This window comes from Engystomops pustulosus, chromosome 5, assembly GCF_040894005.1.
Source record: "Engystomops pustulosus chromosome 5, aEngPut4.maternal, whole genome shotgun sequence".
Taxonomy (NCBI): domain Eukaryota; kingdom Metazoa; phylum Chordata; class Amphibia; order Anura; family Leptodactylidae; genus Engystomops; species Engystomops pustulosus.
In genome coordinates this window covers 56,601,864-56,626,898 of record NC_092415.1, presented here as the reverse complement: position 1 = coordinate 56,626,898, position 25,035 = coordinate 56,601,864, and the positions used below count along the sequence as shown (strand labels likewise).

Below are 25,035 nucleotides of genomic sequence, written 5' to 3'. Positions count from 1 at the left end.
CATCTGTATTGCACTGTGTAACCTGTAAAAAAGCTTGAACAAGTGATCAGAAGATCACTTGTTCAAGCTTAGATGTCAGTAACTGTAAGAAAAGGAAAAATAAATAAATAAAGGTTTTTTACAGTAAAAATAAATAATAAAAGAAAGTGAAAGTCCCCCCAAACACCACATTTCCCTTTACACAAGTAATAAAGTATAAAAAACACTAAATCACGAAAAAACCCCACTTATTTGGTATCGCCGCGTCCGTAACAATCTGTACAATAAATCCTAATCATAATTGGACCGGTGAACGTGGTAAAAAAAAAAAAAAAAACTTGCCAAAAATTAAAACTTTTTATCAAATTGCTTTACAAAAAATGTTCTAAAAAGTGATCCGAAAAAGTTACAAGCACCAAAATGATACCAATAAAAAGAGCAACTTGTCACGCAAAAAATAAGCTTACAACCAGCTCCGTAAACCAAAAAATACTATAATTATGCCACTATAAAAATGGCAATACTAAAACAAATGCAATTTTTTCTATTCTAGTTTTCCTTCAATAAAATTGGACAAATAAAAATAAAACTATATAAATGAGGTATCACCGTAATCGTAGTGATCCGTAGAATAAAGATAATATATTATTGTTATGCTACAGTGAACAACCCCCCAAAAAAATGCTAAAAATCCAAAACAAGAATTGATGATTTTATTTTCCTCCACACGTAAAAAGTTAATAAAATTTCTTCAATAAGCTAAAAACCCACTAAAATTAAGTTTTTTTTACAGTGCATCTCGTCTCGCAAAAAATAAGCCCTTATTTGTCTAAATTGCTTAAAAAATAAATAAAGATTGTATAGCCTATTCCCAACGAGCGTTGTTATAGAACGGTGCGGCGGGTAGTGACTTTCCAACACCGGTCAGGGTAAGACGGCGGCTGTTCACTGATCGGGGTAAGACGGCGGTTGTTCCTGACAGCCATCCATCCTGCCCGATGGACCAGAAGGGTTACGTCCCCCCCACACACCCCCAGTTTATTATCGCTGCTACTGGCTCATCAATTCAGACGAGCCGATAGCAGCGAATTTACTTATGACGTCAGTAATACCGGTCACCATGTCTATAGACACGGTGATCGGGGCAGGGTGGCGGCTGTTCCTGACAGCCACTAATTTTGCCTTGCGGTCCAGAGGGGTTTTGTTGCCCCCCTCTGTCCATGTTTGCCGCTATTGGCTGGTCGATTTGGTCCAGCCAAAAGCAGCAATATTCATCACAATGGGCATCGCTAGGGTGAATAAAAGCAACACTTGGTGATAATTTCCCTACTAAAACGAAGATTTGGTACAAGTGCTGGCTGTGTACATTGTACAGATTATGGTGTACAACTCTTACGAGCTGTTCCAATGTGCATGTCCTGCCGTATCATTTCTCTGTTTTCAAGAGGAAGATATTAGGAAACTAATATTGGGACAAGAAGGACGGAGCCCCAGTACCTCTGGTTTAGATGTTCCTGTGTTTTGCCAGGACAGCATTTTCCCGGTGAATTCTGCTGCTTCTAATGGTAGGACTCAATAAAGAGTCTGTTCCAAAAGAGGGTTTAGGATGGACACTACATACTACTAAGAGACCTGCGACAACTCCAGAGTGACAAAAGTTTAGTTGGTCCCCTGGTATATTCTACCTCCTTATACACTAGACATTCACAATTCACGCCCAACCTATTGTGAATTAATTTCGGTAAAATGAATAATTGTAACAACTGTTATGTCCCGTTGCTCCCTATACCCCTCCATTATTTCATAAGGGGCGCCACATAATGGGCACTGAACTTTCCAGAAATAATTGAAATTTCCATCTTGGACTCCATTGCACATCATATTTGGAAACCACCTATATGTTCAAAATGCTCATTTCACCATGTGTATTACCCTACACCACATATTACACCTTGCTATATTCCCCAAGGGGTGTACATTCAACAATTAGGGTCACTTTTCGGGTTTTCCTCTGTTTTGGTACCACTACGGCTCTCCAAATGTATCCTGACACATGTGAAGGATTTCTTACAAATTTGGCCTCTAAAAGACAAACATCCCTCTTTTCCTCTACTGTGCGCCCATAAAGCATTTTATATGCACATGTGGGGTACTTCTACACTCGGGAGAAATAGTTTTACACCTTTTTTGGGGTTATTTAATATATTATCCCTTGTGGCTTACATAAATTAGGGGTAAAGTGACATTTATAGGAAAATTTTCACCTTTTTAATGATTCGGGCCTAATTGGATCATTCACCTGTAGGGGCAAATACATATATTACACATTGCAAAATTCTCTAAGGGGTGTGCATTCAAAGATTAGGGTCACTTTTCGGATTCTTATCTGTTTTATACCACTAGGGTTCTCCAAATGCATGTCAAACATTTCTGTCAAATTTGGCTTCTAAAAGGCAAACATTCCCCTTTCCTTTTACTGTGCGCCCATACAACATTTTATATACACATGTGGGGTACTTCTACACTCGAGAGAAATAGGTTTACACATTTTGAGGGGTTATTACATTTTTTTATCCCTTGTGGCTATATAAAATTAGGAGTAAAATGACCTTTATAAGAAAATGTTCACCTTTTATCTATTTAAGTCCTAATTAAATCAAAAACCTTTACGGACAAATACACATATTACACCTTGCTAAATTCTCTAAGGGGTGTGCTTTCCAAAATGGTGATACTTGTTGGGGTTCCGCTCTGTTTTGGTACCACTACGGCTCTCTAAATGCATCCTGACACAGGTAAAGGATGACTGTCAAATTTGGCTTCTAAAAGGCCAACGCCCCTCTTTCCCTTCTGAGCTTCACTGCGTACCCATACAACATTTTATTTGCATGTGTGGGGCAATTTTATACTCGGGAGAAATGCTAGTACACATTTTTTGGGGTTGTTTCATCTTTAATGCCTTATGGGATACAAAAATTAGCCGTAAAAGTGACTTTTTTGGGAAAATGTTCACCTTTTTCCTTTTAGGGACCTAATTGAAGCAAACACCTGTAGGGGTAAATACACATATTACACCTTGCTGAATTCTCCAAAGGGTGCACTTTCCAAAATGGTGACACTTGTTGGGGTTCCCCTCTATTTTGGTACCACTAGGGCTCTCCAAATGCATCCTGACACATGTAAAGGATGATTGTCAAATCTGGCTTCTAAAAGGCCAAAGCCCCTCTTTCCCTTCTGAGCCCTACTGTGCACCCATACAACACTTTATATGCAAAAGTGGTGCAGTTCTGTGCTTAGGAGAAATAGTTTTACACATTTATGGGGTTGTTTCATCTTTTATCCCTTGTGGCTTACAAAAATTTGGGGTAAAAGTGACTTTTTTGAGAAAATTTTCACCTTTTTTCCCTTTTGGGGCCTAATTGAATCAAACACCTGTTGGGGAAAATACACAAATTACACGTTGCTAAACTCTCCAAGGGGTGTACTTTCCAAAATGGTGTCTCATGTTGGGGCTTTCCTCTGTTTTGGTACCATTATGGCTCTCCAAATGCATCCTGACACATGTAAATTTTTTCAGCCATATTTGCCCTGCAAAAACGAAACAACGCTCTTTCCATTCCAAGTGCCCCCCTGTGCCCGTACAGCAGGGTACAGTGACAAAATGGGTATTGGCATACTCAGGAGGAATTGCCCTAAATATTGTAAAATGCATTTTCCTTTTTAATCCATTGTGAAGGTGCAAATTTTAGTGTTCAATGAATCTATAGTAAGATAAAATTACATTTCTCTAATTTCACTTTCATTTATCTTTCACGCTCATGAAACGCTCAAAGGGTTAACAAAATTCCCAAAGGTTGTTTTGAATATTTTGAGGGGTGTAGTTTCTAAAATGGTGTCATTTGTGGGGGGTTTCTGTCATGTGGGCCTTATAAAGTCACTTCTAACTAAATTGACCCTCCAAAAGTAGGTTTTGATGATTTTCGTGAAAATCTGAAAAATTGCACCTAAAGTTATAAGCCTCCTAACATCCAAAATAAAGGAAAGGATGTTTGAAAAATGATGCCAAGTTAAAGCAGACATATGGAAAATGTTAGTTATCAAGTTATTTTAGTGATATGACCAACTTTCCAAAAAGTAGAAAATTTTGAATTTGGAAAACATTGTTTTTTTCAAAATTTTTGCCAAATTTCCATTTATTTCATAAATAAATACTAAATATATTTATTAAATTTCTCAACCAGCATGAAGTACAATGTGTCACGAAAAAACAATCTCAAAATCAACTGGATATGTTAAAGCGTTCCAAATTTATAACCACTTAAATAGACACATGTCAGATTTTAAAAAATGGTCCGTGTCAGGAAGGTGAAAAGTGGCTTCGGCGTTAAGGGGTTAATTGCAGACACCTTTAATAACTGTTATAGCTGTTTATTGCAGCCTGGGGCTAAAGTACAGTAAATTACCAATTGTCACAGGTCCGTTTGTAACTATGGGTCATCTGTAAGTCGGTTGTTCTTTAGTAGGGGACCGACTGCATATCTATTCCAGAAGGAACAGACTCCCAACTGTAGACAGCACTGTTTTGACCTGATTGGGTCTCCTCAGTACAACTGGTTTGGCTGAGTTAAAGGCTATTGACTAGGGTCAAGGAGTAAGAGTTGGAAAATGTATTTGCATATTTCTCCTAGTGGAGCATCAATGGCTTTAAAGAGAACCCGCCATGCAAAATAACCCCCCTAATCTAAATATATTTTCATAAACTGCCATTAGAAAGCATTGCCTCTATCCCTTCATTGTCCCTCTACATGCCTGTAAACTTAAGCAATGAGGTCCTAAAGCTGTATGCAAATGACCTGTGAAATGTCCAATGAGTCATTAGCATATTCAAGCTGTCCAGGTTATTCATGAGTTGGAGGGACAGTCACACCCCCAGTGCTTGACTGACAGCTGCTCCATGTAATGGCTGCTCCATGTGCTTGCTGGTGGCCACGCCTCCTGCAGCCTGTGTGTGCATGTGTGTGTATGTATGTGAAAGATACAACAGCTCCAGGCTGCAGCCATGTTCTAGCAGAACATGTCAGGTACTTGTGTAGCTGATGTCTGTGTCTCATACATGTTATAGCAGAACATGTCAGGTACTTGTGTAGCTGATGTCTGTGTATTAGGAGGATGCAGCATGTCAGCAGATGCAGCACAGACACTAGCAATGCTTTACTATACATTACACACAGACATGAGCAGGGGGAGGAGAGGGGAGGGAGAACAGGAGTGACATCACTGCCTCTGATCATGTGACCAGCCTCATTTACATAATAAAGAAAAGATGATTTTATAATGATTAATGTATGAAATTACTAGATAAAGGCTGGGATGGGATCCTTGTGAGCTGCTCCAACAGGTAGTAGTGACAGGACAAGTGACACAGACCTGATGACAGGTGTCCTTTAAGTCTCCACATGCATATAAGGTGGCCATAATTGGCAAACTCTCCATAAGGAGAACTCTTACTTCCTGACACTGCTAGGAGGAGGCAGATTTAAGCTGGGATGCCTGCACTTACCAACAAGCCACAGTGGGAAGAGAGTAAGGTTTATTGATGACAGGTTCCCTTTAACAGCCTTTAACCACAGGCACATTAACACCCACTTTTCAAAAGTTGCATGAACGTGGAAAAAAGTTACAAAATGACCACAAGTGAGCCCAAAAAATTGCAAATTTCCTGAAGACAAAGTTGTGGAGAACAGAAATAAGAAATCACCCACTTTGTCCACTGTAATTGTCCATACATGTGAATTGGTTTTCTAACAAAGGCACATTTCTGCTATTCTGCATATTCCATTCAAAATATTTTTTTCCTATAAATCTGGGCTAAAAGTTTAAAAGTATAATGTATGATTTTATAACAGTGCCTCTCACAATGGGTCTATTAAACAAAGAAGAATTGATATCAGGCAAGGCCACCTCGACTGCGGTGACCTTTATGTAGTCCCTGAAATCCTCTGTGACTTGTAAACTCCTTATTATGTCACACAGAGTTTCTTATCCCTTATATAATTGTTATAAGTTCTGATACCCCAGAACAGATTGGCTAATAGTGTAGCAAAAACTGCGGACCATCACTTATTTTCAGTCCAAGGAATAATTCTGCAGCTCTATCTTTTCATTTGTCCGCAGACATCATAGTCCCCAAACAACAACCATAGCAGAACACAGCAAATGCATTCTAAGTGTTTCTCACTCTATTTTAAGCGGAGCAAAATGTCCTGAGTTCCACATTTTTATGGTGATTTTATTACCTATAATAATAGGTTTCACTTTGCAGTCTCCTAAGGCATTGGAATAGCAAGTACAATTTGTATACAATCTAACCTCACCTCTCAACCACATTTAATTGTATGTTCCAGTGACTGAAGACAGACTTTAAACATACGAATGGTTTACTGGCAAACTAAATTATTTCGATGTTTTCAAGAGTACGAAATGTACTTTCAAGTGTGGAAGCACAGATAAAACTTTGTGTGCAGACACTAAGTTGTTGTAACATACATAAAATATATGTGCAACTCACTAGTGACGACTATTTTGTTTACAGATTTTTGCTGCTTGTAACGTTTGTGCATGTAACTCCTTATAGGAAATCTACCCTCAAATCAAGCATGATAAGCCAGGGACACTTACTCATACATCCAATACATCCAAGTACTGTGACTGTTATTCATGCCTCCTTCCTTACAAAAGTCAACTTTTAAAATTATGCTAATGAGCCTCAGGGAATAACCTAGCCCCTCTGTGATCTGGCATTACAGACTGTTACACTGTCTCACCCTCCTCCTGGGGGTTCTATATAATTTATTAAAATTATTATTTATTATTATACTATATTATTTATATTTATTATTATATTAGATATGTGAAGGTACAGTATAGTCAGTTTTGTTAGGAGTATATTTTATTAAGGAGCACAGTGTTGTTATCCAGGGCACATTATACTGTTAGTGACTCTGGCATTTAAGGAGTCAAAGACATCTGGGGTCAATTCAGCAATTATAAGTCAAGCTTGAAGAAGTTTTCACGCAGTTCTGCACCCAAAGGAGCACAATTGTCATCTGTAGCTGGACACATGCCACTTCTACTAATGTTTGATTAGCAGGGCCAGATTATAGGGTGGGCATCCAGGGCGTGAGACCCATGACCCCCACCAGTGAGCAGGAGGAGAGGGTCCTCTGCCGGCTCCCTATCCTACTGCATAGCCAGAGGTATAATAGTACTGGGGACTGTGATACTGCTGACTCCCATAGAGTACAGGGAGTCCTACTATCCCTCTGCTACCTTAGTTCCTGGTCTCGGAGCTGGACAGCATGAGGATGCGGAGGCGTGTGAAGAAGGGGCAGAGCTAAGCAAGAGGAGGGGCATGGCATCATAGGTACATCACTGTATTAACTCTGTACTGTGATGTCCCTTTTGTGTACTATCCCTGTACAGTACTGTGTATTCTCCTGATACTGTGGCATCACTGTATGTGTTATCCCTGCATTGTGACATCACTGTGTGTATTATCCTGTACTGTGACATCACTGTGTATATAATCTCTGTTCTGTGACATCACTGTGCATATTATTCATGTGCTGTAACATTACTGTGTGTATTATCCCCATACTGTGACATCACTGTGTTAATTATCGCTGTACTGTGATATCATTGAGTCGATTATCCCTATAGTCTGACATTGTTGTGTGTATTATTTCTGTACTATCACTATGTGCATTATGAGATTCTGCAGCTGCTGCAGTGTGTATTGGGAACCCATTCAGCAGCTGTATAAGGGAATGGAATAAAAATAATTTAATAAATAAAAATGCTGCTGCTTGAACCAGTCATCAGCCGCCATCTTCTATACATGGTCTAAGGTTAATGGGACTGCAGACAAACTTGTACATCGGTACCTGGCGTTTGCCAGATAATAGACCGGAGGAGTACACAGAATTGGTTAATGAAAAGAGAGTTAACGTTTCATTCACTTAGTAAGTGTGATAGGCCTACCTAAAGAGAAGAGTTTTAAGAGCATGTTTGAAGCTCTGGCGGTTGGGTATTAGTCTGATAGACTGGGATAGGGAATTCCAGAGAATTGGTGCAGCTCAGAAGAAGTCCTGGAGATGTAAGTAAGAGGTTCGGATTAAGAAAGAGGATAATCTAAGATCACTGCCTGATCGAAGAGAATGGGTTAGGCGATAGACTGAGATAAGAGAGGAGAGTTAGGGAGGTGCAGCATTGTAAGGATTCTAAAAAATGTATTAAGGTGTACCTGGCAACAGTGAGCAACAGATTGAATATATAGTGCAAAGGAGAGGTCATAGTCTAGCACAACCCCAAGACAGCAGGCCTGTTGCCTCTGAGTTATGGTGACATCACAGACAGAAATGGAGAGATTGTGCAAACGGAATGATGTTAAATGCCAAATGTACAGTATAGCTGGGTATCATCAGCATAAAGATGGTACTGATAACCAAATCTGCTGATGGTTTGTCCAATTGGGGCAGTATAGAGAGAAAAGAGAAGAGGTCCTAGGACTGTTGTGATGTTCTGCAGCAGCTGTGGTGTATATACAGATGTTGTGCATAGCTAAAGGGGTTTGCCCATAAAAAAAGTTCTCAAATTTTAATCCCCTAGTCATTTCTACACAATAAAGATCATTTTTGACACCTTACTTTTATGTTTTAGCTCCTATCACCCAGTGATGGTCAGTGTGGGCAGGGACTCTCTCAGCAGACACTTCATGATTTCTCTGTGCTATGAGATGCTGTGTACTGACACATAGAAAAAGAGAAAGGAGATGGATAAGAGTCATGAGATGTATATAAAACACAATGAAACACTGCTATCTCACCTAATCTATAAGACAGAGTATGCACCGCTATTCCACCCCTTCCTTCGGAACCAGAGTTTATCTTGTTTGAGCTTCTGATGTCTCTCTACTCTTCATACTGTGGCTGAGAACAGTATAGAAGTACATGCTGCTAAACCAGGAAGTGCCTGTTTCTGTAGTCAGGGCTGGCGCTATGGGTAGGCAAAGTGGGCATTTTCCCAGGGCAACCAGAAAGAGGATAATCTCTTCTTTCAAATGAATCTAAAATTGTGTTTCTAGGTGCCAGGGATCCGGAGATATTCAGGTTTAAAGTGAGTATTTAAGGTGCGATTTTTATATATAAAAATCACTCCCGCCGGCATTTTAACAGTTAATATCTCTGTTTTCTTAAAAAACACAAATTTAGATTCATATAAAAGAGAAGACTCTCTTCTTTCATAGGAAATAAAAGAATTGAGGTTCTATGTGTCAGAGCCAGAGATATAGCCATATGAAGTGTACACCCCCTCCAGATTATTAGCCATCAGGCTACAGGGAGAATTCACTGCACACAGGAGCTGCTGCACCTCACCAATAATGGAAATATTCACTTTATATGTTACTACCTTTTGATAAGGAATAATATCAACTAATGTTCATGTTTTTAGTGCTGCAAAAATTCTTTTGTAACTGCGACCAGATCTGTGTCCTGCCTCAATTCTGTCTCTGAGCTCCTTGGGCAGTTCCTTAGACCTTATGAATCATCTACGTCTTTCCATCCTGCTTATGGGGAGCGGATGCAAAGCATTGCATCCCTCCTCCAGGCTCAGTGAGTGAATACGTCCTTCAGCAGGAGAGAGGACACCGATGATGTCACTGTCCATATAAGCATTGTACATAAGGGTTGTCATTGGACACTTCTCCTCTGCATTAAAGGGAGAGGAGGGGTCCCAGGTGACGTATCCCACTATATAGGCATACAGTGGGATACATCTGTGCCATTGTAAAGGCTCATCAAGAATCCACCTGACATTTCCTTACAAATACAAAAATGAGGTGTGAACCCAGTGAACAGGCTTAGGTCAAAACCATGGAATGCCAAGAGCTGTTTTCAGAGGCAAAGAGGGTAACATCACTCGATGGAGGTCACAGCAAAGACAGATGGTCACAGTAGCTTTGTAAAAATTGTAGCTATATTGTGTGCTATAAACAATAAGGAACAAGCAACAGGTGATATTCAAAATAGCCAATGACCAGGTATCAATAATGTAGTATTTCTCTGTACATCCTTAGGCACTACCAATTTCAAAAGTGTTCCTCCACAACAGCAGCCAGTGAGAGAGCATGGTCATCTCAATTAATCAATGGTAATGCAAAATGTAATTGCAGCTGGAAGCCTTGCAAAGAATCCCGGACATGGCTGCCATTAGTCTATTACTGAAAGAACATACCAAAGCATTGCAAAACAAAAATAATCTAAAAGAGATTATTAAACTACTTTAACTAATATAAATCACAACTTTAACTAATATAAAACACCATGAGAATAATAAACCTTTATTTATATGGCATCATCATGTTCTTCCGTGCTGTACAGATCATGGGGTACAAATAAAAATAAAACAAGATGTTACAAAGTAATAACATAATCAGATGGAACAATAGGAAAGAGGGTCCTGCTTGCAAGAACTTACAGTCTTTGACATTATATTTAAACATCAGTATTAGAATAGCAGATTCTATGTAGTTACTGCCTCCTACCCGTTTTTTTTTTTTAGCTTATCTGTAACCATTAGAGATGAGCGAGCACTAAAATGCTTGAGTGCTCGTTATTCAAGACAAACTTTTCCCGATGCTCGAGTACTCGTCAATGGGATACTTGAGCATTTTTCAAAGGGACCATGGTTCGGGAATAAAATGTGTTATTTAATTGAAAAAGAATGTCTTCTGATAAGTTAGCAGATGTGAAGAACAGTGAAGAATAGAATAAAAACAGTGAACACAGTGAACACAGGATCATTTAAGTGAAAAACACAGTGAAGAACACAGTGAAGAATAGATTGCAGATGTTCCGCACATCTGCTTACTTGTCGGGAGATACGCTGTCCTGGGATCCGCTCCTCTTCTTCCACTGAAGTCTCCCCGATGCCTCTGCGCTGCTCCCCGATGCCTCTGCACTGCTCCCCGATGCCTCTGCACTGCTCCCCGATGCCTCTGCACTGCTCCCCGATGCCTCTGTCCTGCTCACTGTGTTCTTCAATGTGTTCTTCACACATATATATTGTTCTTCACATACTATTTTGTTCGCACCGTTTAGCGCGTATCTTCCGACAAGTAAGCAGATGTGCCGAACATATGTAATCTATTCTTCACTGTGTTTTTCACTGTGTTTTTCACTTAAATGATCCTGTGTTCACTGTTTTTATTCTATTCTTTACTGTTCTTCGCTGTGTTTTTTTAATTAAATGCTCGATCTCGAGCAGGGGAAATACTCGTCCGAGCAACGAGCCGTTTCGAGTACCTTAATACTGGAACGAGCATCAAGCTCGGACGAGTATACTTGCTCATCTCTAGTAACCATACAATTTCCATGCTAACAGAGCTGTTTTTGAATCCAGAACTATGACTCATTCTGCTTTTCTCTTTCCGAATTATAACGCTCATCTTCTGGTTACAACCCTTTGCGCCATCTGACTATTCCAGCTTTGTCATGGTTTATTAGTTCTCTATTCATGTATATACTGTAAGCTTAGTTCTATAATTGTATCTATACAGTAAGTAGATTCTGTTACTGTTTCTATATAGTAAGCTTGGTTCTGTTTCCATGTCTTTCCAACAAGCATGGTTCTGTTACTATATCTATACAACAAGTTTGGTTTTGTATAGATACTAACAAGCATTTGGCCTTTAGCTTTCTAAAGTGCAAGGGTGATGGCAGGGCCGTTTTTAGACAAATAAAAATTTGGGACCCCAAAATAAAACTATTTATTAACAGTCACAGTCAGTAAGAGGCTCCCTTTAGCCCTGCACAATAATAACACTTTGTAGTGTGTAATATGGGACTGTAGAAAAAGTTTATAGTAGATAGACAGCTGATAGATTAATGATAGAAGATAAATATGAAATTGTCACGCATGCGCCTGCTGTCTCCTCTTTCCATGCTGGTAGGATTAGGAGACAATGAGTTTGTCATCATCCTGCAGTCTGAACTAGGTTCTATTACTGTCTGACCTGATGTCTGCCAGACCCTTCTCTAATTCTGTCTTGCAAGGGTTAACACTGTGGATCTGTAATTGCTCACTCCTTCCACCTGTGGCAGGGCCTAGGTTTCCTATAAGTGTCCACTTTAGCTTTGACTCCTTGCTGGTCAAACTGCTTTCTTGCTGTGTTTCTAGCTCTCTTGTATTCTCTGATTTCTGGTTTCTGATCTCTTGCCTGTGTCTCGACTTCTCTATTTGGATTGTGATTTGGTTATTGTTATTCCCTGCTGCTGCCAACACGGATTGTATACCTCGCCTTATTGTGTTTGTTTGTCTGTATTGTTACGTGTTCACACCTTACCCAGGGAGGGAACGTCACCCAGTTATTGGCCTACGTTTAGGGGGGACCCAATAAGTAGGTAGGGACAGATTGGGGGTCTCAGTGTCAGGGCTCACTGTCCTTGTTTGTGTCCTGCCATTACAGAAATACATAATTTTTTAGATAGATGATAAATTTTAGATGCATAAATATAAAGTACATTATATATAGATAGCTAGATAAATAGCTACAGTAGAAGAGAGATAGAAGATCGATTATTAGATGGATAGTTAGATATGAGATAGATAGATAGATAATAAATAGGAAAAAGATATGTAGATAGATAGAAAATATATAGATAAATAGAGCTAGATAAATGGTTAGATAGACAGATATATAGATATGAAATACACAAATTATAGGGGATAGATAACTAGATAGATAGATGATAGATACATAGAAAGGAGATAGATGATAAGAATCTTCACTTGGGCATTCAAACAAGGGGTATTAATACATCCTCTGCACACAAAAGTCCACATACAGGAGGCAAATGCCCAGTTTGCCACCCCCTAATGCCAGTCCTGGGTGGAGGCATTAGCTTGATGGCATCAGTTGAAGGAATAAGCACTGTAAGTTTGTAGGCAAACATCAATACTAAATGTGTATCATGTATTTATGAGATATCCTGAGTATATGTCATGATTTCCTATGGTGGGAAAACCCCTTCAATGTCACTGAAATCATACAGAAAATATACATTCTCTCTTTGTCCCTGATCAGAAGGAATATGTTTTTTTGCTGTAATCTGATACCCTTGCACCAACTGAGAACATCTAGTTTATCCTTTTACGGATATGTGCATGCCGTCATTAATCTAATAAGAATAGGAAATCATTTGTATAATATTGAGAATCAGTTTTCTATAAAGTAAATGATAGGATCAGTGTGCCTAAAGTACATACGTTTTCATATCAACTATGTTCTTTCTTTTTGACAGATGCAGGGTTCTTGGTGTCGAAAGAATGTAGCAGAGTGCCATCTGCTGTTTTAGATACTGAAAAACAAGAAAAACAAAGGAAAATCAAGTTTGTATGTGATTAAAGAGGTTGTTTGAATAACATTTTTAATCTAGGCTGTGTAAAAAAAAATATATCAATAAATTAAAAAAATTACGCTGTTTACAGTCACTGAGTTCCCTTAAAGGAAACCTACCATGAGGAATCTACAATCTGATAGATCTGATGGTGAATTCCTCCTACCTGCCTCTTTCCCAATCTGTAATTTAATAATCCTGAAACCTAACCTTACTTGTTAAAAACCTTCGTAATATGTAAATTAACTGCAAAGGCTACTGGGTTGTGTACTATCCTAAGCTGTCAGTGCCTGGCCAGTCTGGTACCTGGCCCAAGTGCCTCTGCAGTTAATTTACATATAAAGTTATTTACAATTTAAAGTTAAGTTAGGTTCCAGGATTATTCAATTACAGACTAGGGCAAAGGCAGGCAGGTAGTAGATTCCTCATGGTAGGTTTCCTTTAACATTCATGTAGTCTCAGTGGTGAGGTGTTCACTAACAGCAAGTCACAATGGTCACATTCTATTCATCTGCAGGTCACTTCTGAGGCCAAAGTCAAAGAACACAATATCCACAGCAGCTCCTCCATCTAGGCATCTGCTCACCTCTTCATAGGAGCAGATCAGGTTAGTCTGACAACTTCTATTCTTAGTAAACCCAAGCTGGCTGTCACTTATCATACTATTTGATGTCACATACTCCAGTACATAGTCTTTTACTAACCCTTCCAATATTTTCCCCACAATGGAAGTTAAGCTTACAGGCCTGTAATTGCCTGGTGAAGTTCTAGAGCCCTTTGTATATATTGGCACCACAGTAGCCTTACGCCAGTCACTTGGCACCACACCACACATTACGGAATCCCTGAAGATTTTAGACAGTGGTACAGCAATAACAGAACTCTGGGGTGTAACCCATCTGGTCCAGGAGCCTTGTACACGTTGATTTTATTGAGCTTCGATTGGATCATGTCTACATTCAACCAATCTAGTATATTACAGGATGCATGACCCGCACTGGCACCACCCACGTCAAGTTCCTCTATTGTATAAACAGAGCTAAAAAACCCATTAAATATCTCCATCTTCTCTTGGTCTCCAGTCACCGATGCCCCATTTTTAGACTGCAGGGGTCCAACCTGTTCTGACCCATTTTTTTCTGCATTGATATACTAAAAAAAATGTCTTGGGAAAGCCTCAGGTGACCCATCAGATTTATATTTTTTGAACGCCCTCTTTTTATCATTAATTGCCCTTTTAACTGTAGCTGTAAGCCACGTGTGGGGTAATCTAGCTCATCTACACTTGTTACCTATTGGAATAAATTTAGAAGTATAATGACCCAGGATAGATTTGAATTTCTCCCATTTAACATTAGTATCATCACATGACAGTATTTGATCCCAGTCTATATCCTGTAGTGCAGCCCTAAATTTCAGGAAATTAGCCCTCTTAAAATTCAAAGTTTTTGATTTTCCCACCTGTTTTAGCTTTTGACAGTTTAAGAGGAAAATAATTATATTATGATCGCTGTTCCCAAGGGGTCCCATTTTGGACAATGTCCACATTATTAGAAATCACAAGGTCCGACATGCATCATCTTTTGTGGGATCTTCTACAAGCTGCACCATACAATTATCCTGCAGAATGTTGATAAAATGTCTTCCCTTCACAGATGAAGAAGAGCCCTGACCCCAATTTATATTTGGAAAGTTAAAGTCTCCCATTATCACTACAGTCCCCTCCTGTGCAGTCCGCTCCATCTGTTTATATAGGTGATCCTCTATTTCCTCAGAGATGCTAGGGGGTCTATAAATTACACCAAAAATTATTTTCTCAACACTCTCCTGGTTTTAAATTTCAACCCTCAAAGTTTCAACCTCCTCACATTCTTCTGAGACGACTGTCTCATTCACAATTGCTTTTAAGTCTCTTCTGACATACAGACATACACCACCTCCCCTCCTATTTGCCCTGTCTTTCCGAAAGAGTGTAAAACCTTGAATATTAACACCCTAATCATGTGATGCATTGAGCCATGTCTCTGATACACTAACAACATCTAACTGTTCCTTTAATAACAGTGCTTCAAGCTCGCCCACTTCACCACCCACCAACATAACCTGTCCCCTCTCTGACCTGTCTACCCCTTTGGTGTCTTCATCTTCCTCCTCCCCCGATCCTAGTTTAAATACTCCACCACCCCTGCTAGGATCTTCTTCCCCAGCACAGCAGCCCCCCTTCCATTTTGGTGCAAGTTATCTAGGGAAAACAGCTTGTACCCCAATGAAAAGTCAGCCCAGTGCTCTAGGAACCCAAATCCCTCTGCTTTACACCAGGATCTAAGCCATGCATTTAACTCCCTGAGCTCCCGCTATCTGCTCTGTGTAGCGCATGGCACAGGTAGAATTCCAGAGAATACTACCTTGGAGGTCCTTCCCTTAAGCTTTTAACCTAATTCTTTAAAACTATTCTTCAGGCTCCTCCGCCTACCATCAAATCTGTCATTGATACCAAAATGGATCACGACAGCTGGGTCATCCCCAGCCCCTCCCAGTAATTTATCCACCCTTTCCACCACATGCCGAACCCTGGCACCAGGGAGACAGCAAATCATTCGGTTGGGGCGGTCTTGGCAACAAATTATTCTCTCCGTCTTCCTGATGATAGAGTACCCTAAAACCACTTGCTGCCTTGGCTTATCTGCACTCCCATCCACCCTACTACTAGCTGGTCTGCTCCCTCGGCTGTAAGGGAGAGCAGGATCCGCCAGAGCTGCCATTTCTGACACTGACGTCCTTACATCATTGCAATTTTGCAATTTTGCTCGGATGTTCAGAGTCGGAATTGGCCTTCCTTTTCTTGGACCTCTTTCTACCCCTTCTATTTACAGTAACCCAGCTACCCACCTGGTCCTGCTTGCTTTCCTCTCCACCCTCCACTTCTATCCCGCTTATTGCTTGCTTAGTGAACAGTATACTCCTCTCAGGATTGTCGACTGCTCGCAGACATGCAATATCTTCCTCCAGATCTCTAACACGAGCTTCCAGTAAAAAAAATATGGGCACATCTGTCACAGCGATATTCAAACTGGAAGTCCTGCTCCAGCAGTGTATACATGCGGCAGAGTGTGCACTGGAGCATACCACCAATCTTGCTAGCCATATCCTTGTTACAAAACTGTGAGGATTGTATAAATGAAGAGATATAAAATGCGCATTACTTACAGTTCTGTGGTCTCCACTCATGCTCACAAGCCACTTAGAACCACAAGCAAGCTCAAAACTGAGTTGCTTCCACTTAATTTATCAGGTGAGAACACTAATTACTCCTCCCAATTAGCAGACCAGGCAAAGAAAGGGAAAAAAAAAAGCTATTTAAATTGTGACACTAAGAAAAAGTTCCTTGCCATCACTTATATACTCAATCCACAATCACCCAAACCACAGATTCACTCTTAGCACTCACTTGATGCATATACATAATTGAAATGCTGACAATTCCAAAGAAGTGAAATATATTAATGATTAATACCTTAACACAAATATAAATGCAACAATTTAGTTTTTCGTCTCATTTCTCATGAGCAGAATGCAGAATTCAAAGATCCCAGACTTTTTCTATGTTAACAAAATGCCTTTTTCTTTGAAATATTATATTGGGATATTTATCAAGGCTTCTACTGGCACAATGTTCCAGCTCTTGATAACCCCCCCCCCCCCCTATTGTTCACAGATTTGTTTAACCGGTTAAGGACTGGACCCTTTCCTGTTTTTTCATTTCCATTTTTCACTCCCCACCTTCAAAAATCTATAACTTTTTTATTTTTACACGTAAAGAGCTGTGTGACGGCTTGTTTTCAACAAATTGCACTTCATAGTGATGGTATTGAATATTCCCTGCCGTGTACTGGGAAGCGGGAAAAAAATTCCAAATGCAGTGAAAATGGTGAAAAAACGCATTTGCGCCATTTTCTTGTGGGCTTGGATATTACGTCTTTCACTGAGCTCCCCAAATGACATGTCTACTTTATTCTTTGGGTTGGTACGATTACGGGGATACCAAATTTAGGTTTTACAATGTTTTCATACATTTACAAAAATTAAAACCTCCTGTACAAAATTTTTTTTTTATTTTACCATCTTCTGGCACTAATAACTTTTTTATACCTTGTTGTATGGAGCTGTGGGTGGTGTCATTTTTTTGCGACATTTGATAATATTTTCAATGATATACTTTTTAGGACTGTACGACCTTTTGATCACTTTTTATAGATTTTTAAAATGTTTTTCAAAATGGCAAAAAAGTGCCATTTTCAACTTTGGACGCTATTTTCCGTTATGGGGTTAAACGCATTGAAAAACCGTTAATATATTTTGATAGATTGGGCATTTTCGGATGCACCGATACCTAATGTGTTTATGATTTTTACTGTTTATTTATATTTATGTCAGTTCTAGGGAAAGGGGGGTGATTTGAATTTTTAGGTTTTTTTAGTGTAATTTTTTTTTTTTTTACTTTTTTTATTTTTCTTTTTATCATTTTTCAGACTCCCTAGGGTACTTTAACCCTAGGTTGTCTGATCGATCCTATCATATACTGCCATACTACAGTATGGCAGTATATGGAGATTTTCCTACTCCATGGAGACGGATCGCTCCTGGGAGCAACGATCCTAGGCAAGATGGCGGCGCCCTTTTTGAGGCTGCCGGCAGCTTTGCCGGCAGCAACCGCTGCGATAACACCCGCGTTCGGTGCTAGCACCAATCGCGGGTGTTACCGGTAAGTCTTTGCTGCAATATGCAGCAAAGACTTACCGGCTATGGAGAGGGCTCAGCCCGTGAGCCCTCTCCATGCAGCGCGACCCGACCGCCGCCGTGAATACACGCCGGGCGGGCATGAACCAGTTAAATCTGTGTTAGGAAGCAGTTCTCTTTTTTAAATAATCAATTTTTTTTAAATAATCAAGACGCTGAATAGACTACATGGTTATTTTTAAGTACAGATAGACAACCTTTGTGGGAATTTATAAAGACTGGAGTATTGGTAAATGATGGTTATTTTTTAATGTATCACATAAATGACCACAATCTCATTGCATGTAGTGTGGGAGATTTGGCCCGGTAGAGACTGTGGTAGCGGAGATTTGTGATGCAGTTCAAGACAGTGACACCAAAGTACAGTCCAAAACAGGTCTTGCCTGCGTTTATTTAAGTAGCAGGTACAAAATAAAACAGCCTTCACATACAGGCATTAAAACAAACAAAATCCTACCTGTCTGGGCGCTAGCTAAACAGAGAGTTTCCCTAACTCACCACTGACATATAAGGTCACCTGCAAGGTCATAGCTTGCTCCAGCCTCCTTTAACCCCTTAAGGACTAGGCCCTTTTTCGTTTTTGCGTTTTTATTTTTCACTCCCCACCTTCAAAAATCTATAACTTTTTTATTTTTCCATGTACAGAGCTGTGTGATGTCTTCTTTTTTGCGTAACAAATTACACTTCATAGTGATGGTATTAAATATTCCATGCCGTGTACTGGGAAGCGGGAAAAAAATTCTAAATGCAGTGAAAATTATGAAAAAACACATTTGCGCCATTTCTTGTGGGCTTGGTTTTTACAGCTTATTATTACGTCTTTCACTGTGCGCCCCAAATGACAGATCTACTTCATTCATTGGGTCAATACGATCACAGAGATACCAAATTTGTATAGGTTTTATAATGTTGTCATACATTTACAAAAATTAAAACCTCCTGTACAGAAAAACAATTCTTCATTTTACAGTGTTCTTGCGCTAATAACTTTTTCATACTTTAGTGTCGTTTTTTGCGACTTCTGATGACGTTTTCAACGCTTTTATTTTTAGGACTGTGCGACCTTTTGATCACTTTTTATAGATTTTTTTCTATTTTTCAAAATGGCTAAAAAGCAATTTGCGACTTCGGGCGCTATTTTCCGCTACGGGGTAAAACGAAGTGCAAAACGGTTATTATATTTTGATAGATCGGGCATTTTCGGACGCGGCGATACTGTTTATTTATATTTATATCAGTTCTAGGGAAAGGGGGGTGATTTGAATTTTTTTTTTAATATAATTTTTTTTTTTTTACTTTTTTTTATTTATTTTTTTTACTATTTTTCAGACTCCCTGGGGTACTTTAACCCTAGGTGGTCTAATTGATCCTACCATACACTGCCATACAACAGTATGGCAGTATAGGGGGATTTTGCATACCATCTATTACAATGTGCAGATCGCACATTGTAATAGATAGCCTCGATCATGACAGCCTCGGATCTTTGTGTGATCCGAGGCTGTCATAACAACGGATCGCCGCTCCCCGATGACGTCACGGAGAGTGACGATCACAGCCAAGATGGCGGCGCCCACGCGCTCTTCATACTCCCCCATGCGCAGCAAGACGTAAGGGTACATCTTATTGCGCTATGGGGTTAAGAGCCAACTCTCTCAGCTCTGCTCAGCAGCTTTATGCAGACTGATTAGGCTGCCCCCACCACCTGTGTCCAAGGGGCTGAACAACCCAAAACCTGTCCTAGCCTAACAATGAGGTGGAATGGACCACCCCACTACCAGCCTGCGAATACATTTCATATAAATCCGTCCCTGGACAGTTTTAAACAACTTCTCCAACAAATATTCTCCATACTTCCATACTTCCCAGATTTACAGTGTTTGCAACAGGACAAACACAACCTCCGCATTAAGACCTTGCATATTAGGAAAACCCAGGGGAAACATATCGCCCATCCACAGTTAACCCCTTCAATGTCTCACAGTAGCTATATCTTTAATTTTGTGTAAGTATTTATTCTATGAAAGCAATGCGGCAGGATCAGTCTATTTTTAATGTAAACAAAAGATAGTGATAGTTGTTCATGGTAGTATACATAGATAATACTGAAATCCGTATCATAAGCGGGTCACATTTACATGGTCAGACAATGTGGTATGATAATGGAAGTGGAATGGAAGTAATTGTACCATTAAGCAATATAACTCTTAAAAATCAAAAAGGTACATTAAATATGATAAATTTAACAGCAATTATAATGAATTATATATGACAGTATTGGAGACTTGTATAGAAAAGCAAGGGAAAACAATGAAGATAGAAACTATTATCCACCTAATTGATGGTAAATTGACTGATAAATGCTCCTTTACTCTAACTACTGTATATTCTAGTACTGGCGCTCTCAGATTTAGGGCTCTTTCACATTGTCATTGTTTTTCACATCTGTGGTTCAGTGATTTCCACAGAGACCTCACAAAGCCATTGGGGGTCATTTACTAAGGGCCCGATTCGCGTTTTCCCGACGTGTTACCCGAATATTTCCGATTTGCGCCGCTTGTACATGAATTGCCCTGGGTTTTTGGCGCACGCGATCGGATTGTGGCGCATCGGGGCCGGCATGCGCACGACAGAAATCGGGGGGCGTGGCCGAACGAAAACCTGACGTATTCGGAAAAACCGCTGCATTTAAAAACCGAAATGTGTCGCTTGGGAAGCGCTCACCTTCACCTGCTATGGGATGGTGCATTCCGGGGCGTTAAGATTATTTTCGGCGCAGCAGCGCCACCTGGTGGACGGCGGAGGAACTACCTTCTTAAATCCCAGCCGGACCCGAATCCTGTGCAGAGAACGCGCCGCTGGATCGCGACTGGACCGGGTAAGTAAATGTGCCCCATTGTTTTGAATGGGTGTTTTCATACTGGTTTATTTTTTCCCTAACCCATGAAAAAATATGAAAGGATGTATATTCAGATGAATAGAAGTCTATGGGTGTGCAAAAAAAACTGATAAAACAACTATTTTTTTTCTCTGATGAGCGTGAGAAATTAGGCTTAATCAATGTTAAACTTTTTTTTTTTTTTTGCAGATATGGAGACAACCCGGAAGCATCACAGAGACAAAACAGAAGTAAAACGGAGACAAAACTCAACGGATGTGAAGTAGCAGCGCCAATGTGAAAGTATCCTTACTTACTCAAATGGGGAAAGAAATATTTGATAAATAACTATCTAATATGGATATAAATACTAATCATACATAAATCTCTAGACTATTTCTTGATTAAAGAAAATCCAAACATGACATCTAAATAGATGTATGCTGTGTATATTCGTGAATGTATATATTAGGTAACGATATGTTAATGAAATACTGAGGGGGCTACACAGCTACAGAAACCACAGGAGAAACCCTGACTTACATCCAGTGACTGCAGGTGACAAATCCACTTCGCTATTAGGGTGGTGGAACACGTGACGTTTTGAACCCGCTGTTAGTCCGTTTTTAGTGATGCATTTTCAGTCAGTTAAAAAACGCATCCATTTTTGTCCGGTTTTCCCAATTATCTTAATCAATCTTTATATTGTCCATTCCTATGTGTGAGATTATTTCCAATAAAGAAGATTTTTATGAAGTCAACGCGTGGAGATGATTGTAGTGCTGCCCATCGGTGTTTCTGGAAGTGCACCTAAAACCACCTCAAAACTGATTGTGATGCAGTTGTAACTGCAACATGTGACTGAACTCTGACAGTGTTGTCCTGCTGCTGCCCCTAACACTCTCCCAATATACCGTAAGGGTGATGTCGCACGTGGCGTTTTGAACACGTTTTTGGCCCGTTTTAAGCAGCCTGTCAAAGACGTTTTACTTTTTTACATTTTTGACCAGTTTGAATTTAGATAATTGATCAAACCTGTCAAAAACGGATGCGTTTTAAAAAACGGACAGCTTAAAAACGGGCCAAAAACACGTTCAAAACGCCACGTCTGCCATCTGCATTAATTTAATGCAAAACACCGGCGGCTCGTTCCCAATTGCAGGCGTTTCTATAGAAACGCCGATGCCATTGGCCCGCGGCCTGCCCAGGTGGGTGCGGCTTTGTCTGCGTTTTCAAATGCAGACAAAGCAGCACGTGTGCCACCACCCTATGGTTGCGCTCACACAATTGCATTTAAACAAATACAAGACACCAGGCGCTCGTTATCCATCACATGCATTTCACTGGAAACTCATGTGAGATCAAATCTAGGTCCTTCCTACTGCCACATGTGAACACGCCCCAAAGAATGTCCTCACACAGCCCCCAGTAACGTCTCCCACACATCCCTCCCAGTAATGTCCCCCACACAGATCCCCCCTGTAATGTGCCCATATAGATCCCCCTGTCATGTGCCCCACACAGATCCCCCTGTCATGTGCCCATATAGATCCCCCTGTCATGTGCCCCACGCAGATCTCCCTGTAATGTGCCCCATACAGATCCCCTTGTTATGTGCCAATATAGATCTCCCTATGTTCTCCCTCTCACCTCACTCCTGCAGCTCCGTGCACTGCTTCCCCCTGCAGGTCATGTGATCGTGACATCATCACAGGTCCTGCAGGGAAAGCAGTGAACACTAGGATCGTGAAGAGAGAGAGGAGGATGCCCGGGCACCGGGAACTGATGTCCTGATGACCCAGGGAGATCCGGGGCACCGGCCATAAGATACGGGGCACGAGCCCGGATCTTTTGACCTAGCGACACCCCTGCAGACCAGTGTACACACAAGGACACAGAGGGACAAACAACAGATACAGACAAACAGATTTGGACATAACCAGGCCAAAACCTAGATGGCAACAAAGGCACAGAATCAAATTACTAGAGAGAGGTTGAGAAAACATAGCAGAGGTCAAATACATAGAATAGCAAAATAACAACTAGCAGAAAACTGGGAATAGGAATGAGGAGACAAATAGAATCAGCAGGTACTGTGTATGTATATAAAGCAGTTCCTGGAGGCAACCCCCAGCAGCTGACTGAATCAGTTGTCTGGTGCTGGGAACCTGTAGAGAGTATCACTTTTCATAAACCCTTCACCCCTGCAAGCAAGAATGTGAATAATCAACTGAAGGATTCTGAAAAGGGACATGCATCAAGCGTACCTCAAGTAGGCTGTGGTATACCTGTTTTTTTTTCTATTAGAAGCTATAATTTAAAAAAAAAGTAGGGAAGGGGAATTTATCAAGCACTAGCGTCCACTACATAGGGTTAAATTGCGCCTATCCTGCACACTTCAGCCCATCCATGCCCACATGGAGGTGACATTAGGAGGAAAATAGTCACAATTCCTTAGAAATTAAATTCAAATTTTAAGCTTCTAAAATGTCCCACTAATGTTAAATATATGATGTGTATTTTGCCACTCTATGAGCAGGAACTCATTTCCGCTACTTCAAAAAGTGTTTCTATAAACAATAGAATATCCCAACACTAGAGACTCCTAATGTAACCAAGCTCATTACATGCATATATGAGATAATTTCATTAAAAGACAATTAATCTGCTAAAAATGTATTATATGCTCATTGGATGGGGTAGTAAGCCTAATCTAAAAAAGTACACTTAACTAGCACATCATTTGGGAAATAAAGAAATATGATATCCATTTCAATTATTTATGCGAGTGAGCAATTAGCCAAGAAAACAACTTTAGGATAATTCAATGCCCTTGTAAATCCTTTAAAAGTAACATAATTGTATTTCTGTTATTCTGTATTTCCAAAAAGTGAGACTAGTCCGTTATCACTAGAGTAGTGGATAAAATTAGGGTTGTCACAGTAATAAAAACTGTTGTTGTGTGTTATGATCTTTGAGATAAAGAGGATCTGTCACATCATCTAATGGGGGTCTTTTACTAAGGGCCCGATTCGCGTTTTTGCGACGTGATACCCAAATTTTTCAGTTTTGCGCAGATTTTTCCCTGTATTGCCCCGGGATTTCGGCGCATCGGCGCCAGCATGCACGCAACGGAAATCGGGGCGTGGCCGGGAAAAAAAAGCCAACGGATTCGGAAAAAACGCCACATTTTTTTTAAAAAAATGTTGCTCGACAAACGCTTACCTTCATCCAGGATGGCTCAGTGAACTCCAGTGCGTTCCGATGCTCTTCAGCACAGCAGTGACACCTGGTGGACGTCGGAGGAACTGCCTTAGTGAATCCCAGCCGGACCCGAATCCACCACAGAGAACGTGCCGCTGGATTGCGAATGGACCGGGTAAGTAAATCTGCCCCAATATGTTTGTATTAGTAACACCCATGATAAGCGCTATGGAATTTGATGGCACTATATAAATAAATATTATTATTATTATAAAAAAGTTAAGGATCATCTTTTCTGAGAATTCAGAGTAAAGTATTGACAACTGGATGGTACCATCCCTTTTTTCAGTTGTTTGGATGCCTACACTAACTAATACTTTAACGTCTAATGAAAAGTCAGAGCCCAAAGGGGAACTATATTCACTAAAGGGATAGGAAAACCAATTCATCAATTGAAATGTAAAATATTATATATAACCTTATTTAAGTATCTAGGGTTTGGCAAAAAAAAAAACCAACATATATATGTAGAATTACCATTACCAAGGAAGCCTAATGTGAATTTGTCTATCCCTGAAAGAATGATTGTAAGTCCTAGCCAAATCACCTTTAACCTCTTGATGCTCAGCGTCCAAAATATCGGACACTGAGCGATGTGACTCAGGATTGGAGCCGAACCAGCATCAGGAAACACAGGGTGCCGGCTATATGTGCTCCGAT

The 25,035-nt window shown here is 40.1% G+C and overlaps 1 long non-coding RNA gene across 1 annotated transcript in view; it reads left to right on the top strand.

Annotated features, from left to right (window-relative positions):
* Positions 1 to 21,609, top strand: part of LOC140134016 (uncharacterized) — a 77,350-nt gene extending 55,741 nt beyond the window's left edge. The window contains exons 2-4 of the long non-coding RNA XR_011856025.1: positions 13,341 to 13,432; positions 13,954 to 14,043; positions 21,322 to 21,609. This is a non-coding gene — a long non-coding RNA (uncharacterized lncRNA). The remainder of the gene's footprint in view (positions 1 to 13,340; positions 13,433 to 13,953; positions 14,044 to 21,321) is intronic.
* The last annotated feature ends 3,426 nt before the right edge of the window (positions 21,610 to 25,035 follow it).